We start from the raw sequence: 13,998 nt of genomic DNA on the forward strand, positions 1-13,998 counted from the left end.
ACTTCTCTGCAGGATCTTCCTACAGACACGGCACTAGTGATTGAATCTCAGGCTACACAGGGCCAGGGGTTATTGAGTTCTGGCATACCTACTACAGCAGCTGGACTCCAAGAACCTCAAACAACTGTACGAGCTCCTGACAGACGCCCTCCCGCCCTGCTAACTATGACTGGAAGGGATAATGGCGATGCTCGCAAAAGTTCTAAGATCAACAATCCCACCTTCTCCTGGATGTCTCCACTGGGGGGAGCGGCCGACCCTCCTATGGTTTACATGAATTTATGTTATAGCCTTGAGATCATGGGTCAAAGAATACCACTACAGAAATGGTGGTGGATGCGCACATTACAGAAAATAGCTGACTACAAGCAAGCAGGTCCCTATCACTCAGCACCTCAATCCAGGCTCCCTTGTAAGATTCCCTCTGTCCACGAGAGTGTGGTAGGACTTCAGATACAAAAACTTGGAATAGGTTAGAGGGGACTATCTTAATAAGGTTTTTGCCTTATTCATCTATTAATTAAAAGATCAGGTATATTAAATGAAAAAGAATTCCAATTTCTAACCCCTCAAAATCCACGAATACCGATCTTTTACTTTCTACCAAAAATTCACAAGAGCCTCACTGATCCCCCTGGTAGGCCCATCATATCAGGGATTGACTCTATCTCCTCCAATCTTTCAAGATATGTAGATGGCTATCTGCAAAAATATGTAACAAACTTAGGTTCCTATTTGAGGGACTCCACCCAAGTACTTAATATCTTAAATACTTTCCAATGGGAAGATGATATGTTTTTAGCCACCTGTGATGTAACGTCACTGTACACAGTGATAGACCACAAAAAAGGTATGGAGGCAATTAACCACTATCTAACAAAAGACACAGACATGCCAGAAATACATAAGGAATTCATTTTGAGTAGCATTAAATTCATTCTAGAAAACAATTATTTCTCTTTTAACAACAAGTTCTATCTCCAAATAGAAGGAACTGCCATGGGTACAAGGTTTGCACCTAGCTACGCCAATCTTTTTATGGGTCTATGGGAAGATAATTTCTTTGGACCCGGCGGCTATGGTGCAAACCTTGTACTCTACAAAAGGTACATTGATGACCTTATAATAATTTGGAAAGTGCAAGAAACTGATCTAATCCAAATGTTTGAAAAAATGAATCAAAATAATCTAGGTTTGCATTTTACACATAATCAAAGCAAAGAGACAATCACTTTCCTAGATTTGGAAATCATGGCACTGGGCAACAAGTTAGAGACAAAAACATATTTCAAACAAGTTGATTGTAACAATTATCTACACGCCAAAAGTTGTCACCTGGATTCCTGGAAAGACAACATACCATTAGGACAGTGTCTAAGAGTCCGAAAAAACTGCTCTAGGTTGGCAGATTTTGAAGACCAGGCAGGAACACTAATTGAAAGATTTAACTCAAGAGGATATAACACATCTCATACCAAAAAAGCATTAGAAAGGGCAAAAAATACCAATAGAGAATCATTGCTAATATACAAAGAAAAAACAAATACAGACGAAAATTTAATAAAAATTCCTTTCATAACCGATTACCATGTTGATCATATGGTGAAAAAAATTAAAAAAAAAACACTGGCATCTCATAAAGGAAGATAACATTTTGGGAGAAAAAGTAACAGACAACCCCAGTTTTGTTTTCAAAAAAGCAAGTAATTTAAAATCAGCCCTTGCACCCAGTGAACTAAAAAAAAACAAAAATAATAAATTAATACAAAAAGATCTTCATGGACAGAAGCTAACAGGTTTCTTTCCATGCCACACATGTAAGTCATGTAAGCACAGCAATAAATCCAATATGATCCAGATAGGTCCAAATAGCACCATACTAATTAAAGAACTCATAAGATGCTCACATAAAGGAATTATTTATGTCTTAAAATGCACCTGCAACCTTTTTTATTTCAGAGAAACTAAGAGAACTCTGAGAGATAGAATCAGGGAACATCTCAATAATATAAAGAATGGAATAGAGGACACACATCTGTATAAACATTTCAAAACCATACATAAGGGTAATACAAAAGATCTATCTTATTGGGGCATATATAAAGTAGAAAAACACTGGAGAGGGGGGGACATACAGAAAAAACTGTTTCTAAAAGAGGCCGAATATATCTTTAAATTTGACACACTATTCCCCAAAGGTTTAAATTCAGAACTGGACATCTCACCATTTCTTCTCGATTAGGGAATATATATATATATATATATTCTGATGCATGATAAATATAATTAATCTAATTTCCCCATAACCTGTATCCTTTAGGCATTCAGACACATTTTTTAAAGACATTTGGTCTATTTTAACTATATCTCTTTTATCGGTCTTATAGAAAAATGGTTTATGGCTCATTCAGGATCTTAAGTATGTTTAGCTGATCCATGTTTAACAATAGAATGGAGCAATGTATTAGGAGCAAGTGCAAAGAAATCATACCACCTTAAATATGGGATTACTATGAACCAATGGGATTCAGGATACACCTATTAAAGAGAGGAGTCTAACAGTCCAAATCATTCTTGATAAAGCTCCTGGAGGGAGTGAAACGCGTAGAAGCTAAAGACTGTTTTTTCTTGACTCCACTATCCTATCAGCTGTTTGAACCAACCCGGGTTGACTGTCAACAAAGGACACGAAGGAGAAATTGCATCGGAACCTGCGTGCTAACAGCACTAAGTGCAGGTAAACTTACTCACAACGGATACTTCTTTGCTGATTGGTGCCTAAATAAGTACAGATATCAGACAGAAGAAAAATTGTGAATACACAATATCGGACGTGAAAAGGCATTTCGGATACTCACAACTGTCTAAGCAGCGATTGGCCGACGCAAGACAAGCCCCCGCACATCGGGTGTGACGTCAGACGCCAACAACACGAGGACACTGTCAGAAGAACTGAGCCGCAGGACGCATAGGATTCCCTGCTGCTATTCAAGCTTACTATAAGGTACCATCTGCTTTAAGATTGCGAACTGTAATCCTAAACTACTAGCAGTATATATTACTGGACATTTCTCTTGGTTCATACGTATGGACATATCAATAAGTTCGCTGAGAATACAGATATAAGGATTGACATAATCTGAGCTAGAGCATAACCCTATATAATTTTCCTCTTATGCACAGCTCCTCTTTAAGCTCCATTATAATTTTTTGTGTGCAATATATAGCCTTTGCAGAAGTTTTATCAAGCCGATATCGGTATTTTAAATATTTTTATGCATAACTGTATACAGACTTAATAACTCACGAGAAATCTTGGCTAACTGTTTAGTCACACCCCAAAAATTTTCTCTGTGACTACACTATTAAACAGTAATCTAAATTTCTCATGAAGTACTAATCAGTACCACTTTTTATCATTTTTTATGCTATATTTCATCATTGTTTTTAATTGAATTGTACTAGAGACGTCTCTATTTTTTCAAATCATATTGTAACCAAATAAATCACTTGTTATCTTAGATACTGTTCTTATTTTTATTTTACTTTTGTACACATATTTATCACAAGTAATATTAATAATTTCACATAAGTATCTTCAGCTATTAGCGCCCTTACAAGACCTCCTTTTTCTTTCATCTATTAATTAACCCCTGTAGAACTTCAAGTGACCCTAGTAATTCAAACAGACTAGCCCCCATAACTTCTTTTGACTCTTTCATCCATACAGTACAGCCATTAGCTTTACTAAGTTTATTGATCTGTATGACTATTATTCACCTGATATTATTTGCAGTACTCTGTATATCAATATTGTACTTACATTGTTTTGTCTAATATATTGCATTGTATGTCAAATTCACAGCTAGGCGTAGATAAAACTTTGATAGCAGGTTAAGGAATAAATAGCTCTATTATAATTACTCCACACACTATTGCTACCCCTCTCATAGCTTGGTGATATAGAGTATATATACTCTCATACTTATATTATCACATAGTTCGTTATGATACTGTAATGCAGATAACCGCTTTTCCCAGATGAAATTGCCTATGGCTGGAGAAATAAGACATTTTCCTCTTTTACCTAATTGACGCCAACTACATTATGTAGCTAGATTTTGTGTTGCTACCATTCAGTTAATTATTTACCCAGTTGTGTTACAACCACCACCAGTAACGTTAAGTTTCCACACACACACTGTCAGCATATAAACTAGTTACTAGTGTCTCTTATAGAAATATACTTTTAAACTATCAAGTGATTTTCCTACACAAGTTATGGATGCTGGATTCTACTAGCACAACATATAAGACCACACACTTTAGTTTACTTTTCTTCTATATTCCTAGCTCACATGGTGTTAAAGCACCATATTCAGTATAGTAGTAATTTACGAATACAGCTTGTATAGAGTGGCTTTCAATGTGTGTTTTTGAGGGATTCCAGTGGGATTGTTTTGCTTTGGGGGACATAGTATCAACAAGCAGTGTTCCTCTTGCCCAGAGTTTTGTTGGTCTGGGCACATATCCCCAAGCAGCTTAATGCAGTCAGATTCTGAGTATCTATTATATTAAAAATAAAATAAAAAAAATCTCCCTATTTAATTGCCAAAATGATATCTACATATTTTTGTATCTATGCCTGAGGGTGACCTAAAACATCATTTTTTCTTCATGCAATGCTATTTGTATTCTCTTAGTGCCTTAAATGAGATTTATTACACTAAAGAATCCCCCATTAACCAACCCATACATACAAAGACTTGATCACTCCCTCAGATAATAGCCATTGCTACAGATACTTTAACTGCTGTGGTCTACATAGCACTTACTTTGGCTCAATGGTAACTCTTTCATGCAAGCCTGCCTCAACAAAATTATAAAGATGAATAGAGACCCTCCAGTGCTCAGACACCTGTTTGGTATTTAGCTTAGGAGATTAACCATATCTCCTCCCTCCTTAGTCCTATTACATGGTTTTCTAGATGTGTACTATACAGGTGGCCCTCGTTTTACAACGGTTCAATTTACACCGTTTCAGAATAACAACCTTTTTTTCCAGTCATGTGACTGCTATTGAAAAGCATTGAGAAGCAGTTCATTTATTAAAATAGCCAGTAGGTGGAGCTGTCCGCTTGTGTTGCAGCAAAGACAAACAAGCTGAAATTAATCAGTTTAACCAGACGTGAGCTATCGAGCAGATTTCAAAGGAACAAGATATTCCTGTCTATAAATCAGTCCAGACTGGAATGCATAGAACGAACTGTTTGCAGAAAAATGCAAGTGAAGTCTGTGTTGTGTGATTATTTTATTAGGTTTATAATGCTGTTTAGCAAATGTTTTTGTTTATTTAACTTAGTTTAATTATATATTCTGTGTTGTGTGATTATTTTATTAGGTTTATAATGCTGTTTAGCATTTAAAGTCTTCATTTCAAACCTTTAAAAATAATGTATTAGGTGTTACTTATGACAATTTTGAGAGGGGCCTCCCTCACTTCCCATTGACTTACATTATAAACTGGGTTTCAATTTACAACGGTTTCGATTTACAACCATTCCTTCTGGAACATAACCCCGGCGTAAACTGAGGGCTACCTGTAAATTGAAATAACTTTGCCCTGTTGGTATTTTTATGCATGAGTCTTATATATGTTATTCATGTTTCTGTTTTACCTATTTTTTCTATACTAAGACCCCAAAGAAAATCTGATATCTTGGTGTTTATATATTATCTTGGCGACCTTACTACTTATTTTATTTAAATTAAGGTTCCAGATGCTCAAAGCTCGGATCCTAACTACTATCTTCTTATATTAGTGATTGTATTTAGGTTGGTGTGTATAGTCATGATGCTATTTAGCTATTTCCCTAAACAATTTAGGTCACTATTTTAAAACCTACAGTCCCATGACACTTTGGTTTTTCTCTATAGTTATCTTAATAGGCTCCGCCCCTCCATTTTCCCCTCTTTACTGAGCGGCGCTTGCCTGCTGAATTCCCCCCCCCCCCATTTGTTAAATATAACTATAAAGTCCAAAAGTGGCTACTCACCTGACTACCATATATCTTTCAATCCCTGCAACCATCTGGCCTAAAAATGGCCTCCCAACTAGTCAGCCTACTAAGCTATATTATTATAAAATCGAGGTTTCATAAGCCTATCTTTTGTTATACATTGTTGTGTTTTTTTTTCTTTTTTAGTTTGTCTTGTTTTTTTCTTTCTCTTGTTTTTCCTACAACTATCAATGTACCTTACACAATATTATATGCATACAAAGAGAGAAGCGCTCTACCAGGAACGAACAACAGCTCAGTGGCTTGTTCTATGGCGATTTACCACCTGGAGGCAGCCTCTTTTAGACCAGTGTGCTTTTCACAGAAGAAAACTTTCCTGAAGTATATCAGTCTGATCCCGCCAAGTAAGGTCAGTCCAGCCCCGAAATACCAGGCAATTCTCCTCTGAACAAGGAACATGACAACCCCAGACGATCGTTTCGGCCTCCTATGGGCCTCGTCAGTGAGGTGCAGCCACATTCCTCTAAGCACACTGGGCAAGGAATCCACGTCTGGTTTCCCCCATCACCCATAGGGAGACTTCCCCAGGGTCATAATAATTTGCATACAAAGAGAGAAGCGCTCTACCAGGAACGAACAACAGCTCAGTGACTTGTTCTATGGCGATTTACCACCTGGAGGCAGCCTCTTTTAGACCAGTGTGCTTTTCACAGAAGAAAACTTTCCTGAAGTATATCAGTCTGATCCCGCCAAGTAAGGTCAGTCCAGCCCCGAAATACCAGGCAATTCTCCTCTGAACAAGGAACATGACAACCCCAGACGATCGTTTCGGCCTCCTATGGGCCTCGTCAGTGAGGTGCAGCCACATTCCTCTAAGCACACCAGGCAAGGAGTCCACGTCTGGTTTCCCCCATCACCCATAGGGAGACTTCCCCAGGGTCATAATAATTTGCATACAAAGAGAGAAGCGCTCTACCAGGAACGAACAACAGCTCAGTGGCTTGTTCTATGGCGATTTACCACCTGGAGGCAGCCTCTTTTAGACCAGTGTGCTTTTCACAGAAGAAAACTTTCCTGAAGTATATCAGTCTGATCCCGCCAAGTAAGGTCAGTCCAGCCCCGAAATACCAGGCAATTCTCCTCTGAACAAGGAACATGACAACCCCAGACGATCGTTTCGGCCTCCTATGGGCCTCGTCAGTGAGGTGCAGCCACATTCCTCTAAGCACACTGGGCAAGGAGTCCACGTCTGGTTTCCCCCATCACCCATAGGGAGACTTCCCCAGGGTCATAATAATTTGCATACAAAGAGAGAAGCGCTCTACCAGGAACGAACAACAGCTCAGTGGCTTGTTCTATGGCGATTTACCACCTGGAGGCAGCCTCTTTTAGACCAGTGTGCTTTTCACAGAAGAAAACTTTCCTGAAGTATATCAGTCTGATCCCGCCAAGTAAGGTCAGTCCAGCCCCGAAATACCAGGCAATTCTCCTCTGAACAAGGAACATGACAACCCCAGACGATCGTTTCGGCCTCCTATGGGCCTCGTCAGTGAGGTGCAGCCACATTCCTCTAAGCACACTGGGCAAGGAGTCCACGTCTGGTTTCCCCCATCACCCATAGGGAGACTTCCCCAGGGTCATAATAATTTGCATACAAAGAGAGAAGCGCTCTACCAGGAACGAACAACAGCTCAGTGGCTTGTTCTATGGCGATTTACCACCTGGAGGCAGCCTCTTTTAGACCAGTGTGCTTTTCACAGAAGAAAACTTTCCTGAAGTATATCAGTCTGATCCCGCCAAGTAAGGTCAGTCCAGCCCCGAAATACCAGGCAATTCTCCTCTGAACAAGGAACATGACAACCCCAGACGATCGTTTCGGCCTCCTATGGGCCTCGTCAGTGAGGTGCAGCCACATTCCTCTAAGCACACCGGGCAAGGAGTCCACGTCTGGTTTCCCCCATCACCCATAGGGAGACTTCCACAGGGTCATAATAATTTGCATACAAAGAGAGAAGCGCTCTACCAGGAACGAACAACAGCTCAGTGGCTTGTTCTATGGCGATTTACCACCTGGAGGCAGCCTCTTTTAGACCAGTGTGCTTTTCACAGAAGAAAACTTTCCTGAAGTATATCAGTCTGATCCCGCCAAGTAAGGTCAGTCCAGCCCCGAAATACCAGGCAATTCTCCTCTGAACAAGGAACATGACAACCCCAGACGATCGTTTCGGCCTCCTATGGGCCTCGTCAGTGAGGTGCAGCCACATTCCTCTAAGCACACTGGGCAAGGAGTCCACGTCTGGTTTCCCCCATCACCCATAGGGAGACTTCCCCAGGGTCATAATAATTTGCATACAAAGAGAGAAGCGCTCTACCAGGAACGAACAACAGCTCAGTGGCTTGTTCTATGGCGATTTACCACCTGGAGGCAGCCTCTTTTAGACCAGTGTGCTTTTCACAGAAGAAAACTTTCCTGAAGTATATCAGTCTGATCCCGCCAAGTAAGGTCAGTCCAGCCCCGAAATACCAGGCAATTCTCCTCTGAACAAGGAACATGACAACCCCAGACGATCGTTTCGGCCTCCTATGGGCCTCGTCAGTGAGGTGCAGCCACATTCCTCTAAGCACACTGGGCAAGGAGTCCACGTCTGGTTTCCCCCATCACCCATAGGGAGACTTCCCCAGGGTCATAATAATTTGCATACAAAGAGAGAAGCGCTCTACCAGGAACGAACAACAGCTCAGTGGCTTGTTCTATGGCGATTTACCACCTGGAGGCAGCCTCTTTTAGACCAGTGTGCTTTTCACAGAAGAAAACTTTCCTGAAGTATATCAGTCTGATCCCGCCAAGTAAGGTCAGTCCAGCCCCGAAATACCAGGCAATTCTCCTCTGAACAAGGAACATGACAACCCCAGACGATCGTTTCGGCCTCCTATGGGCCTCGTCAGTGAGGTGCAGCCACATTCCTCTAAGCACACTGGGCAAGGAGTCCACGTCTGGTTTCCCCCATCACCCATAGGGAGACTTCCCCAGGGTCATAATAATTTGGATACAAAGAGAGAAGCGCTCTACCAGGAACGAACAACAGCTCAGTGGCTTGTTCTATGGCGATTTACCACCTGGAGGCAGCCTCTTTTAGACCAGTGTGCTTTTCACAGAAGAAAACTTTCCTGAAGTATATCAGTCTGATCCCGCCAAGTAAGGTCAGTCCAGCCCCGAAATACCAGGCAATTCTCCTCTGAACAAGGAACATGACAACCCCAGACGATCGTTTCGGCCTCCTATGGGCCTCGTCAGTGAGGTGCAGCCACATTCCTCTAAGCACACTGGGCAAGGAGTCCACGTCTGGTTTCCCCTATCACCCATAGGGAGACTTCCCCAGGGTCATAATAATTTGCATACAAAGAGAGAAGCGCTCTACCAGGAACGAACAACAGCTCAGTGGCTTGTTCTATGGCGATTTACCACCTGGAGGCAGCCTCTTTTAGACCAGTGTGCTTTTCACAGAAGAAAACTTTCCTGAAGTATATCAGTCTGATCCTGCCAAGTAAGGTCAGTCCAGCCCCGAAATACCAGGCAATTCTCCTCTGAACAAGGAACATGACAACCCCAGACGATCGTTTCGGCCTCCTATGGGACTCGTCAGTGAGGTGCAGCCACATTTCTCTAAGCACACCGGGCAAGGAGTCCACGTCTGGTTTCCCCCATCACCCATAGGGAGACTTCCCCAGGGTCATAATAATTTGCATACAAAGAGAGAAGCGCTCTACCAGGAACGAACAACAGCTCAGTGGCTTGTTCTATGGCGATTTACCATCTGGAGGCAGCCTCTTTTAGACCAGTGTGCTTTTCACAGAAGAAAACTTTCCTGAAGTATATCAGTCTGATCCCGCCAAGTAAGGTCAGTCCAGCCCCGAAATACCAGGCAATTCTCCTCTGAACAAGGAACATGACAACCCCAGACGATCGTTTCGGCCTCCTATGGGCCTCGTCAGTGAGGTGCAGCCACATTCCTCTAAGCACACTGGGCAAGGAGTCCACGTCTGGTTTCCCCCATCACCCATAGGGAGACTTCCCCAGGGTCATAATAATTTGCATACAAAGAGAGAAGCGCTCTACCAGGAACACAATATTATATGTACCCGTTCTCTATAATCATTTAGCTGTGTTAATATAGTGTTATCCGTGTGGTGTCTTATGTAGGTAATCTAGATAGACTAATTTTTGGGCAAGAGTGGAATATTCTAGCCTGTCTTGTTTGTTCTTGTTTGCCTTTAATTTTATGAATCCCCCTCTCATATAACTTTTGTGAGATTCCCAAAGTACACCCATGTTTACCTCTTGGTTATTGTTAATATCAAAAAAGATATCTAATTGCTCTTCGAGTTTTTGTTTATTTTTGTTGTCTAAGAGAATGAAATCATCCAATTTCCAGTCAAAACTTTTTAAAGGAATAGAAGACCACCTGATATCACATGTCGACATCGAGTGATCCGACCAAGTTGTGTGTTTGATATGTGCATTATCTATATATGAAAGAGCGATATGGCCTACCAGAATGTAGTCTAGTCTAGAGTAACTTTTCTGGGGATGTGAATAAAAAATATAATCTTTTTTTTGTGGATGAAGGTATCTCCATGTATCATGGAGGGTAATGAGTCAGAGATTTTGCCATATAGATAATAGTGCCCCTTGGGAAACTGGAATGGGTCGTGGAGCAATCCATGACAGGATTTAGTGTTATATTTACTGTAAGTCTCCTGCTAAAATCAAAGGTCCCTTTATCAGCTGAAGTATTAGAGAGGCAATTTTTTGAACAAAAATGTCTCAATTTTTATTTGGCATGTAGAGGTTAACTATAGTTATTGGTTTGTCCTTACCTGATTTCAATAGTGTTAAAGGGTAAAGATTTATTAATTAAAATGCTAATTTAAAAATAATTTGAGCTATGATAATTTAGTGTATAGTGCGATGATAGATATTTGGGTATGTTTCTTGTTTTGAAATGTGTCTCTTGAAGCATGAATATACCCCTCCCCCATTGCGTATATCTCGTAGTGCCATCCGTCTTTTGTTTAGACAGTTAAATCGCTTCACATTTTATTTTATTAAGGTTATCACATTCGTTTTGGTATCATCCATCTGTTGAGTGAAGGATTTTGTGAGAGGAGAATAGTATAAGAGCTTAGTTTTGGTATTTTGAGAAAACCTGTTCATTAAGTATAACACTTTATAACTTAAAACTTTATAACTAGAATGAGAAAAACAATTATGAACCTTAATTGGTAAAGTAACAATAATTGAGGATACACATCATCCTCACTATGTAAATCTATTAAATTTAACAGGAATAATATTTGTATACCTTCTTAAACTAAATTCTGAACTGGGAAAGAGAGCAATCTGTTGCATGCGTGATTACTATATTCTAGATCTCAAGTTGCGATTAGCTCCCACCCCCAGTTGTGGGAGAGCTATATAAGCGCGCCCTTAAGGAAAGAAGAAGAGTACGTAATTCTAATACATGTCTACATAACTTTTCAAACAAATCATTGACTTTTTAATAAAGGATATGGATTTATTTTTTCAAGTGCCGTTAGTTGGTGATCTGGCCGCTTGCTTGCAAAGATTTTTGGCTTGTGATTGTTGCCACTCAGGTCTCTGTGGCAGCGGGGCAATATCCTGATGTAGAGACTTAGATCCCTGCTTCTGTTTGGGTATCGATAGGTGTAGGTTTAGGTATCTCCAAAACCTTGCATATTTCAAGGATGTCATCTGGCGTTTTACAGACTATTCGCTTGCCTTTCCAATTGATCAGTAGGTGAAATGGAAAGCCCCACCTGTATGCAATATTCTTTTTTCTGAGCATTGTTATGAGGTGTGACAGCTTCTTTCTCTTTTGTAGAGTTCGGATTGTGAAATCCGAGAATATCTGCAGGTCTGCGTTGTCATATTGGATAGGTTGCTTTTGTCTTGCAGCTTTCATGATGTCTTCTTTAACAGAATATTTTGTAATTTTGACAATAATGTCCCTTGGTGGTTGTGTTTCTATGGGCTTGGGACGTAGGGCTCTGTGAGCTCTATCTATTTCGACTATAGCTGATGAATCATCTTCTTTCAAGTAGTTGAATAGGCCTTGTAGATACCACTCTATGTCAGGAGCTGTGATGGTCTCGGGTACCCCCCAAATTCTGATGTTGTGTCTCCCGCTGCGGTTTTCGATGTCATCAATTCTATTTTCCAGCTCTTGGATTCTTTCATCTCTTTGTTGCCTTTGGGACTATACTGTGGAAATAGCTGCATTATGAGTGTCTTGGTCTGTTTCTATTTTTTCAATTCTATGGCCCATCTCTGTGATGTCTTTTCTGATTTCCAAAAGTTCCTCTTTTATGCACTGCTTGACTTGTGAAATTAAAGAAGAAAAGTCCTAATTTGAAGGTAATTAATCCAGTAGTGCTTTTGGTATGGTTAGTATTTCAGTGGTGCTTTCTTCCTCTGATTCTGAGGATGTCATGGATTTTTTCAATTTTAGAGCTGTTTTTTGCGCAGCAAGAGGAGTTGAGGGCTCCAATGCCTTTAAAAAAACTGTTAACCGATGGTGTGGCTGCTGGCGCAGCTTTTCCTTCGCAATCTTTTCTGTTCCCTTTTTTTGGAGACATTTTGTCTGACTCGTGCAGTCTAGATTAAGTATGTGTCCTCTATATTCCGATATGCGGATATCAGGTTGTGTATCTTCCCCCTTTCTATTGCATAGTATTGTCAGGTATATTTATTATAATGGAGCCTCTATTGCATGTGTGCCTATTGTGGCTTTAAAAGTGATGTTTCCTTGTCTAAAAGTATACACAATAAAGGAATCTTCCTGTGTTTTTGTTTTGTTTTTTTCACCTCCCCCCACCTATTGCTTGTGTAGTTTTTGTAACAGCTGCTTATGTAGCTGAATGCTGTGTTATGCTTACAGGTCCTTGTATAACATCTGTGAGTCAAAATGATCTGACTAATCCTGACAAGACTGTATTGCTCTTGCGGTGGCCAGTGTGCGTCAGAGTAACTTACAGCTTTCACTTGCCTTGAACTTGTTATTATCCAGCCGCGCTCTTGCGATCCGAAAATCGAGTGGCGCCCTTCTGCGGCCTACTCGCGCTGTCTCGTGTCTCAGGCTATCAGGGTGATTGATGTTTTGTCCGGTCAGCTGTTTGTATTCGCAGACTTACCCGCTATTAATAAAAGCAATGGTGAACTGGGGTTGAGGTTTTTCAAGCCCTTTTAGCTTATTTACATGGATCCGGAGCAGGAGCTCACCTAAAGTGCAGCCGCCTCCATTAAGCGCTGGCTCTGCCCCCCCCTTTGTAGAATATTTATATTAATATTTATATTTAATTACTATTGTAATATAAAGATAGCCCACATAAAGCATGTAACTGAAGAAAAAATATGCTGGAAGTTGCTGCTTAACACGTAGAATGGAGGTTAATTGGCTTGGCTTATAGATGATATATAATAATAAACTATGATTCTTTTTTAACAGTCTCAGGATAATGGGCAAAAAACAATGGGATGGGGTGATGGGATGGGGAATGACTGACCTGACAGAGAGGATGGGGGTGACGGAACAGAGAGGAGGTGGGTCCCCTCTTGGGGGGGGGGGCAAGGGATCTCACCACCCTGTCATTTTCGGAATCCACCTGGTGGATTCGTTTGGTTGCGCTCGCAGCCCACATTCTTTTGGCTGCGCGCGCAACTGACGACGGCTACAGATGCGTTACAAACACAATTATAGTATAAGAAGTCTATATAAGTATTCATATGTATTTATGTGTTTATATATATACATATGTCTGTAAATACACATATAAATACATAAATACATCTGTATACATATATAGACATATATATACATATACATATTTAGACATGTATATGTATGTATCTCTATGTTAAAGTCCTTTGCATGCCTTTTTTTTTATAACTCCTGAAACC

This window comes from Bombina bombina, chromosome 8, assembly GCF_027579735.1.
Source record: "Bombina bombina isolate aBomBom1 chromosome 8, aBomBom1.pri, whole genome shotgun sequence".
NCBI classification, from domain to species: Eukaryota; Metazoa; Chordata; class Amphibia; order Anura; family Bombinatoridae; genus Bombina; species Bombina bombina.